The sequence below is a fragment of the Mauremys reevesii genome, linkage group 7 (genome assembly GCF_016161935.1).
Source record: "Mauremys reevesii isolate NIE-2019 linkage group 7, ASM1616193v1, whole genome shotgun sequence".
NCBI lineage: Eukaryota > Metazoa > Chordata > Testudines > Geoemydidae > Mauremys > Mauremys reevesii.
Window position 1 is genome coordinate 124,141,546 of NC_052629.1, and position 13,540 is coordinate 124,155,085.

The following is a 13,540-nucleotide window of genomic DNA, read 5'->3' on the forward strand; positions in this document are numbered from 1 at the left end:
ATTGATTTGGATCTACCCACATTTTGCACTTTCTAGCTTATGTAGCCGTGTATTTCGATTACTCTTCCTGCATCTTCTCTCCTGTTGCGTGTTGCTCACTTGTTTCACCTTGCCTTAAGTTAGGTTATAAGCTTTCAGAGCTGGATGCCCTGTCTGCGTGTCTGAATATGAACAGCACCAAGTACAAGGCGCCCCCCCAATCCTGATTGGGAATGCTCTACTGTCAGGGCAAAAGCGATCTACAGGCATTTCTAGTGCTCTGCCCCTCGGCTTGATTATATCTATGCTGTAGCACAACGGTCATTTGCAAGATGATTATTCTGTGAATTTTTGCTAAGAATAAAGCATTCTAAGGTCAGGTTTAGGTTACAACTGGCAAGTAATGGAAAATGGTATGTCTCTAAATTATTTGTAATTATGGATCCCAGTTAATAAACATCCTGGCATCAATAGAAAATGCAGTTGTTAATAGGAGCTTGGCATAAGATCAGATCATATAGTCGGCTTCCTTGGCAGGCTTAAGCGTACCATCACAAATGGATTCAAGTGAGTGTGCCAACAGAATCTGCAGGAAGACAGATACTGTACTGATGTAATTCACGTACTCTGCTTCAACATAGTTCTGCCAACCAGTTTTAGACCCTTTTTTGTGACTCCTATAGTCAGTTTAACTGTGCATTGAAATCATGTTTCTGACCTTTGAGAATTGCCTTGGCTGATCCTCACTTATGGGATAGTCACTTCCTTCTAGGCTATAAAAGGTTGTGCAGACCCAGCCTCCCTCCTTCCAGCACCATTTAGCTCCGGGCATTCAGAGTCTCTCTCTGTCTCTGTGGTGCCCACTGTATTTCTGGCAGTTGTTCTTAGAAACACATTGTTCATTTCAGGATAATTATGGGGGTTTATGTTGATCTCTCTTCTCGGTGGTTTTTGAAATTAGATCATTTCTGTTCCTTGTATTGCCTCAGCTCTCAGAGGAGTGACCTGCTGCTGCCAGGGCTGCCTGGTGAATCAGGCCTGGTTCACTGCTGGTTTTGAACCATGGCTTACCGTGACAAAGTGGCTGGCTGTAAGAAGTGTCCATCGTGCAAGAGTCAGAATCTGCGCCGGACCAATGTATTTGCTGTGTTCCATGTATCTTGGTGAGAGTCACTCCCCAGCAAGGAGTGGTTGTAACAGCGGCACTCAGCAGGTGCTCTGTGACAATGCAGTCTAAAAATATTGTTGGTTGGATACAGAGAATATGGAAAACCGGAAGAAGTATCTGAAGGCCTTCCACTTACAGGAGGCATTGATAGCACCATCCTTAGATCCCTGACTGTCTAGTAAGGCCATACTCAGGGTGAATCATCCTGCCATGTTACCCCCATCTTCAGAGCTAGCCTGTAGGTATAGGTATTTGCCAAGGGAGGCATAACTATAAGTTAAGGCAGGAACCCAATGAGCCTACAAGCCTCCAGGCCTGTCAGACAATAGTTTAGCTAAACTGATCAAGGCACAGGGCCCAAAAAGCCTTAGCATAACCAGCTAATGAGGAGTACACCCGGATCATAAGTAAGGCTAAGATTTTGTCATGGATGTTTTTAGTACAAGTCAGGGACAGGTCACGGGCAATAAACAAAAATCACAGAAGCCTGTGACCTGTCCCTGACTTTTACTAAAAATACCCGGGTGAGGGGGGACAAAGAGAGCGGTGTTGGGGCTTGCAGCTGCTCCAGCCCCACCACTGCTGCTCCTGCAGCAGGGGCTGACCCAATCCCAGCTGCTGCTCCTGCTATTCCAGCAGCCCCAGGGCTGGCCACCAAACAGCTGTTCTGTTGGCCCCAGCCTGGCCGCTGATCAGCTGTTCTGGCAGCTGCTGCTCCAGCAGCCCCGGGGCTACCAGCTATTCCAGCCTGGTCCCAGAAGTGGTCCTGGAAAGTCACGGAAATCATGACCTCCATGACAGAATCGTAGCCTTAATTGTAAGATATCACCAGATAGAAATCTGGACTGACTAAACTGCTGACAGGTAACCTCATGATGTCAGTTTATACCAGCTTGAGATATTTTCAAGTTGGAACATCAGCAGATGTCTGATCACAAGAATGCCATGGCAACTAATGGACGTACATGCTAATGAACTTGAGGTAAAAGGCCTAGTAACATACGGAAGAAGGGCATCCCAACATTAGTGGGGTGTGGAAGTTCAAATAAGGAAAAGGGGCTGAACCCCCTATTGAATATGCATTAGGCATAGTGGTGTCAGCATAACCCATTATAAAAGTTTTATCCTGACCTCTGTGCCTTGGGAGATGCCAAGACAATGACCACTGGTGGTGGTGAGGATGACAAGGATAACTTTCAGGTCTTTGTGCAAGGGATGGTGTGAGTATGTAAATGCTCAGATGCTCATTCTGTATTATTTCTATCTAGCCTTGCTGGGTAGGAGTGTTTCCGAATTTGCTAATATTGTTAAAAAACCTTGCAATTACGGAAGGCTTTTCCTAATTGTGAGTGTTGCAACCGTCTGTGTCAGGGTTCCCCACATAATAGTAATTCTGACACTGGGCTTGATCTTGGGATTAGACCCTACCAAACCTCAGTGTTTCCAGGTTTAACCTGGTCTTTTGGGTTATAGGTTGATTGAGCTAATCATAATGTACTGGAATGGAACTTTGTGATGTATTGTCAATTAATATGTGAATTGTATTCTTTTAGGATTCTGTATGGGTATATAATGCCCTTATAAAATGTTTGACCTTCTGGTATTTGAGGGTTTGCCTGCTCGAATGGTTCACCTCTTACACATCCCGCTGTTACGTTGTATTAGTGTTTTAGCCTCTTGCCCTATCAAGTCGCTTTATGTTCTCAAGGTAAAAGGTCAAATGGATCCTTTGTATGTCCAAACAATAAAGCTAATTTATTCTCCAAAAAGGGATCATAGGGGTGTGATGTAAACAGACTCTTACATGTTTGTGATCCAACCCGTCACTCCCATTGAATTTCTTTGATTAAGGCAAGGCAAAAGGACTTAATCCCTAATTTTAAGTCCTATACAAGGAAAATAAAATATTGTAAAACCAACTTTGCAGTTAAAACTCTCGGTGTATGTGTCCTTTGAAAAACAGCAAGGGACCAATTAAGCCCTCCGAATTGATTTTGTGGGACCACTCTCTCTTACACAAAAGGTAGGAGGTAGTGGATCTCTTTCAAAGTGGGTGAAAGCAATTCCCCACTGCTAAGGCTCTGGTAGAAGAGATGTTTCCTCACCAGGGATGCTCCATCAAAAATAAAAACACACCCCTGTATTTTTGTTTTAGTTAATAGTGTGAATTAACTGACCGCCCCACTAATAACCAAGATATGGGATAGTTCTAAGTTTATAGAATCATAGAATACCGGGGTTGGAAGGGACCTCAGGAGTCCAACCCCTTGCTCAAAGCAGGACCAATCCCCAGCCAGATTTTTGCCCCAGATCCCTAAATGGCTCCCTCAAGGATTGAACTCACAACCCTGGGTTTAGTAGGCTAATGCTCAAACCACTGAACTATCCCTCCCCCAGTCTAGTTATAACCTGGACTAATGAGACTCCTTTAGCTGTATATTAGGTGTCAATTCATAGATGGGAAAAATATGTGTCTGAAGGTGCCCCAGTGGGCAGATCATTTCCCCCTCTCCAGTAGTACAATCAAGGGAGCCAGCCCCTAATAAGCCCTGTTGTAAAGGCCATAATAGGCAAACGTGTGATGCTGGGCTATGAGCTAGGGGATGTAACCACGTCACTTTCAGTAAATTGGAAAAAGGTCTTTCCCCTAATCAGTAACTCCAGGCAAGGAGGCAACTACACCTATAGTAGGAGTATTAATCAGCCGGGTTCAATTTATGCACATTCCGGTTGGGTTCAATTTGTCAAATTGGCATGGGGTGAATTTAATTACTGGGGCTTCTTCTCAGCGCTCCTTGGATCAGGTTACTGCTTATCAGCAATGAGGAGAGAATAGGGAAAATCATTTGTTCTCCATATGGTAAATGTGTTAAACACCATCAGGAACTCCCTCTAGTATTTAGAATTGGGGAAAGTCCCACATTTAATCAAAGATGAGTCCATCTTACATTGGTATTGACCAAAATATTTTCATGAACATGGGAAGAGAAAAGCTACTTGTTTAAAATGCTTGTCAGAGATTGTTGTAATCTGGGTGGGGGGTAGAGTTCACTTCACTGTCCCTCTCTTAGGGCTTCAACAGAAGATGTCCTACAGAAAAGTACATGGAGACCCAGAATTGAGGGGTTTCAGCAAAGATTGCACAGGAATTTATTTTAAACTGAATCTTGTCTCCATCCACCTAAAATTGCAGTTAAGTTCACTAAGTAGCAGGAAAAGTGAATGAGCAGCTTCTGGGTACAGCTGAGCAGCTAGATGCTCAGATACTGTGCAGCTGGCAACAATATAGAGCCTAAATGAAGTATAATCGGGCCAGTGGAGGGAGGAACTGCATAGAAGTCTATTGCTGCTTCAGAGGGGGATGTTGGCACATTGTTTGTGCTTTCCTGTCACTATGACACGTATTTTGCGTGTGAGCATTATGTTGGGATGTTTGTCCTTTTTGTCTTAATGAGCAGCATTGTCTGTTTGACATCTTATGGGCTGCATTACCATCATAATGTGAACTCCAGCACTGTGTACAGACCCACACAAGGCGTAGCTTCTGTTACTGACATTCTTCTTCATCATCATTCTAAGAGCCTCGAACTAAAGCATTACTAAGGTGGAGCGTGTTATTGATTCTTTTCTTCAGCCAATTTATCAAAGTCAGCATTTATGCTGAAAGTGGCACAACTTAAGGAGGCACATAGCTTTGCTCCTAGCAGTTATGTACAATGTTTTGATTTGTGATTCATAAGACTTGTGTAATTCACACTAGGGTGTGCTTCCCAACATGTAAAAACTGTGATGGGCATAAGATTTTCAGGCTATCTGCAGGCAGCCCAACAACTGATCCCTGAGAATAGAGAAGTTTTGAAATGCAATCAATTTTAATAATGCCTCATCAGTGCTTTCTAGATGAGCTGTGAAGTTGCAAGAATCAGCTAGTTTGGTAGATGCTGTCTGCGGTTGGCAAGTCTTGAATGAAACTCATCAGTCAAAGACCTTGGACCCTGTGTCTATAGCTTGTACATGTGACGTGTGGGCTTGTTTCAGACTGGTAAGGTTGGCAACCCTCGTTTCAATCAACCATCTTTTAAAGGGATTGGGGATTTTTTCTTTAAGCGCTTGTCCATATATATACTCCACTCTTGGTGTACATGTGGCCCATGCACTTGAGATCAGAGTCTTTGCACCTCCTCCTCTATTCAAGGGCAAAAACCTCTGGTGCCTCAGATGACAATGTCACACCCCAATGACCCTCTCCTTCAAGGGATCCCCTGGGGAAGGCAGATCAGCATTGTATATTGCTAACGCTGATGCAAGCATTGCAGGGTATTTTGGGAAGGGTCAAAGGTGTGAGTGAGTGTGGAATGGAAGATTCCCTTGCAGGGAGCGAGAGGCCAAAAGGGGGAAGGAGGAAAAGAGCAGAGAATAGGTTAACTCAACACTCCAGCTCAGTCAAAAGATAAAGCACCGACTCCAGCCCAAGGCCATAGCTCAAACAGCCAATGCTCGGCTGCCTGCCAAGAAAAAGAGGGGCCTGGATTCCCGCAGAGAAAGGAGAATTCTGCTAAACAGACAGACCTGCAGAGGCAGCCCAAAACGCATGAGACAGTGAAGGCCAACCCGGGGGAAAACAAAGTCCCACCGGTGTGTCTGGAGCCGACGTGTTTGAAAAGTTGAGGAGACCACAGAAAGCTGGTTTGGACTGGTACAAAGAGCACCGGGAACAGAGGTCACAGAATGAAACACCCCCAAAGGAACCCTGGACTTAAAACCCTCCTGAGAGCCGGAGCAATTTGGAGATCGCAGCGGACCCCAGATGACCTGGGCCCAGGACAGAACTCCCATCCACCCTTCCCCCTCTTCTTCTTACGGTACACCCAGGCTTGGCCAGCCTCGGGTAGTGCGTGTATGAGTATGAAAATGGGTTAGGGGCACTAACGCTTTCTTCCTTCCTGTGAGTGACATGGGGAGCACCCCTCACTCTCTGCTGTTATTTTATTATTTTATTAATAAAGTTTTAAACTTAGACCCTCAGTGTGTTTCATCATCTCCTCCCCTAAAGATCCTGTGGCTTCAGCCTGATCACCTGATGTCTCAGGCAGATTGGTAACAGAAATCTGTCAGAACAACACATGATCCTCAGCCATCAGAGAAAATTTCTTAGAAGGAGGAACGAACTCAGAGTGGAGATTTACAAGTGCCTGTGGCTGTGTTGTCCAAAATAATTCCTAGAGCAGAGCTTTTGGAAAAACATCCAATCCTGATTTCAAAATTGTCCATGATGGAGATTCCACACAACCTTGGTAAGTTGATCCAACAGTTAGTTACTCTGACTGTTCAGCTTGTTTGCCTTATTTCCAGTCTGAATTTGTCTACCTTCAGCTTCCAGGCATTGGATGATGTTAGACCTTTGTCTGCTAGATTGAAGAGCCCATTATTAAATATTTGTTCCCCATGTAGATACTTATAGACTGTGACCAAGTAACCCCTTAACCTTCTCTTTGTTAAACTGCATAGATTGAGCTCCTGGAGTCTATCACTATATGGCATGTTTTCTAATCCTTTAATCATTCTCATGGCTCTTTTCTGAACCCTGTAGGTATAGGGTATTTGCTGAGGAAGGCAAAGTTAAGGCAGTAACCCAATAAGCCTACAAGTCTGAAGGCCTGTCAGACAATAGTTTAGCTAAACTAATCAAGGCATAAGGTCCATATGTACAGCTAACCAGGAGTAACTTAGATCATAAGATATCACAAGATAGAATGCTGGAATCAACAAGTATGACTAAACTGCTGACAGGTAACCCCAAGATGTCAATTTATACTGGCTTGAGATATCTTAAAGTTGTAACGTCAGCAGATGTCTGACCAAAAGAATGGCATGGCAACTAATGGACTTGAGGTAAAAAGCCTAGTAACCTATGGAAGAAGGGCATCCCAACATTAGTGGGGTGTGAATGTTCAAATAAGGAAGATGTGCTGAAACCCCTGCTGAATATGGATTAGGCATATTGGTGTCAGCATAACACATTATGAAAGCTGTATCCCTGCCTGCATGCCTGGGAAGATGTCAGGATGACAACCACTGGTGGTGAGGAGGAGGAGAAGGATGTTGACTAACATTTTGGATTTTTCTGCAAGGTATGGTGTGAATATATGAATGCTCAGATGCTCATTTTATATTATCTCTACCGTCTTTCCTGGGTTGGAGCGTTTGTGGCTTTGCTAGTTGTGCTAAATACAATTATTATACAGACAGAATGCCTTTCCTAAATGTAATCTCTCCTTCGTGCACACCAGGGACCTCATCACTGTAATAACTCTAATCCTTCTGGGTCTGCTCACAGGATCCTGCCAACCCACAGAGCATTAACTGGGATTTCTAGTTGATCAATATAATTAATAATCAATAGCTCAGGCAACAACCCTCTCCAGTTTATCAACATCCTTCATGAATTGTGGACACCAGAACTGGACAAAGGATCCCAGCAGCAGCCGCACCAGTGCCAAATACAGAGGTCAAATAACCTCTCTATTCCTACTCGGGATTCCCCGGTTTATGCATCCCAGGATCACGTTAGCTCTTTTGGCTACAGTGTTGCACTGGGAACCCATGTTCTGCTGATTATTTGTCACCATCCCTCAATCTTTTTCAGAGTCGCTGCTTCCCAGGATACAGTCCCCCATCCTGAAAGTATGGCCTACATTCTTTGTTCCTAGATAATATATGTACATTTAGCCATATGTGACGGAGTGTACCTACCCCTCACCAGCCCCCAAAGGGTTAACTGTGCTTAGCACGCTGAGGAAGCCCCACCCCTCTGACCCTGCTGGGCATGCTCAGGCTGGAGGCAGAGTATAAAAGGAAGCATCCCAACTCAGTCTGGTCAGGCTGCTGAAGGGGGAGGATGCAGACTGCAGGCTCTCTCCAGGGAGCTGCTACAGGCCCTGATTACAGAGCCGTGGCACACAGAGATCCAGACGGACTCCACACTGCCTGACGAACCCAGAAAAGGGACCGCGGCAGCAGGAGCTACACCACTGGAGGCCCCCAGAGACCCGGGAGAACCATGGAGCCTCGCCAAGGGAGAAAGGGTAGGAAGCAGCCCTGGGGACTTAGACTTTTCTCCAGTGATTGAACCGGGGAACCAGTGAGCATGTTTCGGGAGGATCCCTGCTGACTCGGTGGGGAGCACCCCCACCGCCGCCAGGGCCCTGGGCTGGGACTCAGAGGGGCAGGGAGGGCCCAAGTCCCCCTCCCTGGGCGCCACACACCCCTAGGTGGTGCACCACTTCCCCAATGAGCCAATAGACCACACAGTACCCCAGAAGTGGGTGCTTTTATTGACTCTGGCCTTCAGGGCACACTGCCCTGAGGAGAAGGGCCACCCTTGTTGACTCCGGTCATTAGACCATGCTGCCCTGAGAGGAAAGGCTGCTTTCTTGACTCTGGCCACCAGGCCGTACTACCATGTTTTATAGTCAGGGTCATGAACACAGAACCTAATTGGCTGCTAGACCGTTTTATTTTCCTTCTTCTCACCATACGGGACCTGGCACCCAGTGCGGAGTGTACCTACCCTGCAACACCATATTAACATGCATGTTGTTTGCGCCAAGTTTACCGAGTGATCCAGATTGCACTGAATCAGGGACCTGTCCTCTTATTTATTTACCACTCCCCCAGTTTTTGTGTTACCCAGAAATTTTATTAGTGATGATTTTATGTTTTCTTTCAAGTCATTGATAAAAATGACAAAGGTAAGAACTGATCTCTGCAGGACCCCACTAGCCAGCCTTTAATTCATTTAATGTGGGCCGTGTTCATTTTATATTGTTCCAGTTTTTTAATCACAAAATGTTGTGTGGTACCAAGTCAAATGCCTTACAGGAGTCTAATTATATTATATCTCACTATTACCTTTCTCAACCACACTGGTAATCTCAAAAAAAGATATCCAGTTAGTCTGACAGGATCTATTTTCCATAAACCCATGTTGATTGGCATTAATTATATATCCCTCTGTAGTGAAGTGAGACTCACCGGTGCAGCGCCTCCTGCTTTTTGTCATGGAAATTATTTCAATTCCAGCCCAGAGCACCCTCTGCAGGCCGGTGGTTCACCTGCCTCAGGCCCTGTATCCCTCCCAGACCCCGGTGCCCCTTACCCTGGGGTTCTGCCCCGGCAGTAACCCCACGCTCTGGGTCTCCCCTCCCAGGGGAACCCCCAACCCTCTGAGCCCACCTTGCGTCAGTGGCTACTGCCAGTCATCATCTAGCCCCCGCTCACTGGGGCAGACGCAGTCCGTAATGGTCACTCATCATTGGCAAGGGGTTGGAACCTGCTGCCTCTGCCTATTCCCAGGTTGTATCTTTGCAGCCCCACAGTACCTCTGTAGCCTTCACCAAGGCCTCAGCCTGGGGGTTTACCAGGCTGGAGCTCCCCAGCTCCCCTGCCCTATTCCCCATCACTGCTCCAGTTCAGCCAGCCCTTCTCTCTCCAGGGCTGGAGAGAGACTCCTCAGCTCTTGGCTCACAGCTCTTTTATAGGGCGCGCTGGGGCCTGCTTGAGGCGTGGCCCCAGCTGTGGCTGCTTCCCCAACCAGCCCAGCCTTTCTCAGGAGCGGGGTAACTGCCCCGCTACACCCTCCTTTAATTCTTTTGTGATGCTTTACTGGCCCCTACAAAGCATAGCTGGCAAATACCTGTGACTGTAACCACTACCCCAAAGAAAGCTGACAAAGAAAGTGCTGGCAGTTGAAGGAGAATATCTTCATACACACGGTGGTTGTGGCAGCTAATGAGAGGAGCAGACAGGCCCAGCCAAGACTCTGCAAAAAGGAACAAAAATGACTTAATTTATTTGGTCACAAATGTGACTCCCTTGCCAGTTTACAATTCAGAATTTCAAATGACTAGGAATTGTTTGCACATTATGATTTTCTGAAATACAACCAATTAATGGATTTTATAAGAAAATAAAGAAGAGTTTAAATCTCTAATTTTACAAGGATAATTGCCTGAACATCCTTACAGCCAGCTCTAGACACTGCTGACAGTGCTGCATAAACTATGGCAAAATCAGCAGTTATCAGGTGGGCATCTTGGCTCCAGAGTTTGGACGTTCCAAGAGAAGTGCAGTCAACTTCTCAGCGCTTGGACTTTTTATTGCCTCTAAAACTGATGATGTTCTCCACACGTTGAAAGATTTTGGCGACACACTTCATTCTCCTAGTTTTATACACCTGTTACAAAGAGAAAACAAGGGAGAGGTGCATATTGTAAACAGAGAATATCAGTCCCCTTTGATAAAAGATAGTGCCAGACGGAGCTCCCTAAAAAGAGGCATTGTTGCCAAAAGAGAGGGTCTTCTGCTTCAACAATGTCCCATCCTGCATATACAAGCAAATAAGTGTTCTGATGTGTTAGGAGTCACACGACAGCTGTTCTTTTGAATCTAGATCTCTTCTCTTCTCTTCTCTTCTCTTCTCTTTGGAAAATGTCTCCAGTTCTTTGAGGAGTCTTGGAACTTGATAATAACAGAGTGCTGGGTCCTGGAGATCATCTCAGTACATTATTCTCTATGTTCCATTCTACGCCTACCCCATACCCCACTTGCCCCTCCCTTTCCAGGGACCCCCTCTCACAGGAGACTGACAGTAGGAAGTAGATTCGCTTCTGTTTCTTGGTGCAATAGAGGGGGAGAGATTTCTACTCCAATGATTTCCTCAACTTTTCCCTACTGAAGAAGAACGTAAGTTGACATCCAGTTGTGGATTTGAGAAGGCTCAACACCATCATCTGACACTTCAGATTCAGAATGATGGTCTTAGGCAGGGGCAGCTCCAGGCACCAGCTCAGCAAGCGCGTGCCTGGGGCAGCAAGCCGGTCGCCATGAGGGAGGCAGGCAGGCAGGCTTTGGCGGCATGCCTGCGGGAGGTCCGCCGGTCCTGCGGCTTCGGCTGTGAGTATGCTGAAGGCGCGGGACCGGCAGATCACCCACAGAAACGCTGCCAAATCTGTGTGACCACCCCTGATCTTAGGCCACCATCATTCCATGGTTAGAGCCATCAGGTTTATGGCTCTCAGCCTGCAGGATGCCAGCTTCCACATTTCCATACATGTGACACACAGGAAGAACTTAAGACTCCAGATGGGACAAAGCCACTGTCAATACTGGGTCCTACCCTTTGGTGTCTCTACAGCACTGAGGGTGTTGACCAGGTCCTAGCAGTCGTCGCTGCTCATCTGAGAAGACAAGGCATAACATGTACCTGGATGACTGGCTCATCTGAGGGAAGTCTCCACAACAGGTGGAAAGCTCCACCCATCAGATTCTTCAACTCTTCATGATGCTCAGCCTAAATATCAACAGAGAAAAGTCCCCTTTAATACCAGCACAGCAAATACAATCCATAGGGGCAGCATTAGACTCTACAACACCCAGAGCCGGTCTGCCCCCAAAACAGGTTTGAAGCCACGTCCAAGCTTGTCATTCAACTACAAACAACTCCACAGATCACACTAAGGACTTGTCTAAGTCTACTCAGATACCTGGCCTCCTGTACGTTCATCACACAGCATGCCAGACTACCCCTATGATGCATGCGGGGTTGGCTAAAATCAGCACATGCACTGAGCAGACACTACATGGAAAGGCCTCTGCTGATTCCCCAAGATCAGGAGTGGCCTTGTTTGTTTTGCCAGCCAGGATTGAAAATGTTTTCAGCACCCACACTCCACATGGCCAAGCCAAAACCAAAAAAACTCAGAGCAGTATCCCGTCTCCTGGAAGTAGGCACCCAGGCAACTGTCCTGCTGGCCTGCCCCTAGAACCAGCCCTCCCCAAGATGTGCTTTCATCGCTGGCGGAATGATCCCAATAAGGTGTGCAGAGGAGAACCCTTTTATCCTCCCCTACATACCAAACCGTGCATGACAGCTGCATTGCTCCTGAGATGGGAAGCACATCTGGATCACCATCAAGCATGAGGCAATCAGTCTCACATGGAGACTCACTTGCATATAAACGTATTGGAACTCTGAGCAGTTCTCAAGGCTTGTATCGAGTTCCTACCCCCTGATTCAAGAGCTGTCTATCCAAATTCTGACTGACAGTATGACTGCCATGTTTTATGGGGGGGGGCACAGTCATCCCCACTATCGAGCACTTCTCACAGCGATTCACCTTCCAGGTTTGCAGTACACTCTGGTGGACCATTGTAGCAGGCATTTCTCATCAGCTCACAAGTGGATAATCCAGGAGTCTGTGTTCACGTCATTTCCCAGGAAAGGGGTCATCCTTCATTAGGACCTGTTCACAAAAACAAGAGCCTGACTTTTTGTTCCACTCTCAGGAGCCCTAGCAGACTCATTCCTTATTTGATCATCAGTGGAACTGATCTGTGTTAACCCACCAATGCCTCTGATTTCCAGGGTATGCTGAACAATCAGGCGAAATGCTGCCAGAGTCATCGTGATAGCTCCCACCTGGCCAGGCAGTTTTGGTACCCAGAGCAGGTGCTATTAGCAACCCATCCTCCAGGACCCTTATTCCTGCTCCCAAACTTGATATCCCAGAAAGAGCAGCAAAGAGTCCTGTGGCACCGTATAGACTAACAGTCATATTGGAGCATGAGCTTTCATGGGTGAATACCCACTTCGTCGGATGCATGTAGTGGAAATCTCCAGGGGCAGGTATATATATGCAAGCAAGAAGCAGGCTAGAGATAAGGAAGTTAGTTCAATCAGGGAGGATGAGGCCCTCTTCTAGCAGTTGAGGTGCGAACACCAAGGGAGGAGAAACTGCTTTTGTAGTTGGCTAGCCAGTCACAGTCTTTGTTTAATCCTGAGCTGATGGTGTCAAATTTGCAGATGAACTGAAGCTCAGCAGTTTCTCTTTGAAGTCTGGTCCTGACGTTTTTTTGCTGCAGGATGGCTACCTTTAAATCTGCTATTGTGTGTCCAGGGAGGCTGAAGTGTTCTCCTACAGGTTTTTGTATATTGCCATTCCTAATGTCTGATTTGTGTCCATTTATCCTTTTCCGTAGGGACTGTCCAGTTTGGCCAATGTACATAGCACAGGGGCATTGCTGGCATATGATGGTGTATATTACATTGGTGGACGTGCAGGTGAATGAACCGGTGATGATGTGGCTGATCTGGTTAGGTCCTGTGATGGTGTCGCTGGTGTAGATATGTGGGCAGAGTTGGCATCGAGGTTTGTTGCATGGATTGGTTCCTGAGTTAGAGTTACTATGGTGCGGTGTGCAGTTACTGGTGAGAATATGCTTCAGGTTGGCAGGTTGTCTGTGGGCGAGGACTGGCCTGTCTACCAAGGCCTGTGTGATATCCCAGGACAATGGTGAGTGATCATCACTTTGTGATGAATTTTTCCCTGTCTT